This window comes from Orycteropus afer, unplaced genomic scaffold, assembly GCF_000298275.1.
Source record: "Orycteropus afer afer isolate SDZICR_OR568_19922 unplaced genomic scaffold, OryAfe1.0 scaffold00040, whole genome shotgun sequence".
NCBI classification, from domain to species: domain Eukaryota; kingdom Metazoa; phylum Chordata; class Mammalia; order Tubulidentata; family Orycteropodidae; genus Orycteropus; species Orycteropus afer.
Window position 1 is genome coordinate 16115195 of NW_006921627.1, and position 3026 is coordinate 16118220.

Here is a 3026-nt window from a genome sequence, read left to right on the forward strand (position 1 = left end):
CATTTGTCATTCATCTCCACTTTTCAGTTTTTATTTTTTTATTCTTTATAGTTGATAACTGTCTCTAGTATTGTTCATTTTATTTCTTACCAACATGTTATTATTAGTTGCTGTAGAGTTGATTACGACTTCTGGAGACCACATGTGTGCAGAATAGAAGTAGTCCATAAAGTTTTCAAGGCTATGACAAGATTGCTAATCTTAATTTCCATACCAATGTATCCCTATGTAATTCGCTATGTGACTACTGATCTGATCAGATAAATCTCCATATGTTTTAAAGCAAAGTTAGCAATACTCTAGGAAACACTGAGGTTACAATATTCTAATTTTACAGCGGTTTTTTTTTTTAACCTTTTATTGTTATTGGTGATTTTTACAAAGAAGATTTGTTTTACATTTAACATTTCATACACATTTTGTTTTGTGACACTTGTTACACTCCCTGCAGTGTAAAAGTTCTCCTCCCACTTCCTCTCTGTGGTTACCATTTCCCCGTAAACTTCTTGTCTTTGCATTCCCACCTCCTACTTTTCTTTCTGTTCAAATGCTGCCTTTCTAATCTCCAATGGTTGGTTGTTGTAAGGAGTTCATGTCCCTGATGTAGGTGTTCAGCCCATAGGCACATGGATTGTTTGCCTGACGGTTAAGGCATGGGAGTGAGTTCAATTCCAGGCCTGAAGGGTGACTCAGTCTTGGGAATTTCACTAGTCTCTATCAGACCATTAAGCCTGATATTTCTTATGATTTTGAGTTGTGTTCCACATTTTTCTCCCACTCTATCCAGGATCTCCAATTTTGATCCCTTTCTGAGTGGTTGGCATTGGTAGCTGGGCACTCTCTAGTTCTTCTGGTCTCAGGGTCATATAGGCTGAGGATCTTATGGTCTATTAGTTCATTGGACTGTTTCCATGTGTCTTTTATTTCCTTCACTCTTGTTTACTCTGGACAAGGAGAGATCAAAAGGTGCATATTAGATGGCCACTTGCAAGCTTTTAAGACTCCAGTTGCTATCCACCGAAATAAGATGTAGAACAGTATTTTTGTATACAATATTGTGCAAATTGAGCTTGATGTCCCCTCAACCATGGTCCCCAGCCTGCAGACTTAGAAACCTTACTTCCTCAAGGTGCTTAGATGTGGCTAAGAAGTTATCCTAACTTTGCCTCCTGTTAGGTTTAAACTACATGCGGACACTTTCATAGCCCATGCAAATATACATGTAGGAATATCATCTCCCAAACCTATGTATGGTCATGGCTATATTCCCATTAGCTTTCTCATACCTGATCTTCTTGCCTGTCTACCTGTTTATCCACCTGTAGATTAGTGTTTTCTGTTACTGATAATGCAGTATTGTGTTGTTGTTGTTATTATGTGCCGTTGAATCGGACCCGACTCATAGCGACCCCTCCTTGGGTTTCTGAGGCAGTATCACTACGGAAGTAGAGTGCCCCATCTTCCTTCCGAGGAGTGGCTGGTGGGTTTGAACCGCCAGCCTTCTGGTTAGCAGTCAAGTGCCTTAGGCACTACGCTACCACAGCTCCCATAGTACTGTGCATGCAGTAGTATTTGCCTTTATTATCTGCACATCTTGTACATCTCTCTGTGTCTTCCTTTTCCTGAGTGATATTCTAGTCAAACCTTTTTTATATTGCATTCCCATTTACTCATATCAAGTCTGTCTCTTAACTATGCATTTATTTTTCCTCCCTTCACTTTCCCTCTCATCCCTGGTAACCAACAAAGAAAATTTCCTTCCCTTTGTAATCCTTTCCTTGCCTTTTTATAATAATGGACTCATACAGTATTTGTCCATCTGTGATTGACTAATTTCACCCAGCAAAATGCCCTCCATAATTTTCCAGTTTTAATTTCTGCATTTAGTGTAGTAATTAATAACACAGTCTCTGAAGATACAGTGCCTGGATTTGAACCCTGAGTGTCCATTGTATAATCTTTGTCTTGTTATTCAACTACTCTGTGTCTCAGTTTTCTGTTCTTTTGTCTACGAGATGTGAATTGCAGTATCAACTTCAGAGGTCAGTTGTGAAAAAACATTAATTGCTATTTTAAACTCCTAGAAAGTATCTGACACATTGGAAGAACTCAATAAAAGTATGAACCTACCTTCCACTCCCTCTCTCCTTCCTGTTTTATCAAAGCATTGTGGATTTGCTTGAATACAATTGACATATATTTTCTCTCCTAGGCTTCTACTACCAAGGCATGAAGATGCTAATAATAAATGCATGCATATAAAAAATGGCTTCATGGATTATGGCTATTGCCAAGATGGCTATTGTATCTGTGAGAAGAAAATACATTCAGATTAAATAAAATATATCACATAGAATAAAAAATGAATTCCTGATATTTGCTGGTGTAATAACATCAATTATGTGAAATACTTACTTAGCTAAAAATAAATATCTTTTAACATTGAAGTTCATGTATTATTCTTTGTATTTTAACTGTAATTCTGAATGGTAAGAGGATAAACACATTCCACAATATATTAGTAACAATACCAAAATAACCAAACCCACTACCAGTGAGTTGATTCTGACTACTAGTGACCCTATAAGACAGAACAGAACTGCCTCATAGGGTTTCAAAGGCTGTACTCTTTATGGAAGCAGACTGCCCCATCTTCCCCCCACATAATGGCTGGTGGGTTCAAACTGCTGACCTTTGGGTTAGTAGCTGAGTTTCTTTAATCACTGCACGACAAGGACTCCTTTGTTGTTGTTATGTGCCATCTAGTCAGACCCGACTCATAGAGAACCCTTCTTGGGTTTCCAAGGTAGTATCACTACAGAAGTAGATTGCCCAGCCTTCCTTCTGATGAGTGGCTGGTGGGTTTGAACCGCCAGCCTTCTGGTTAGCAGTCAAGTGCCTTAGGCACTATGCTACCAGAGCTCCTCTAGAACTCCTTTAGTAACAATAAGTAATATAAAGAAATTGTTGTTGTTGTTGTTGTTATGTGCCGTCGAGTCAAAAGAAATTAGGGAATGTAAAAGAGC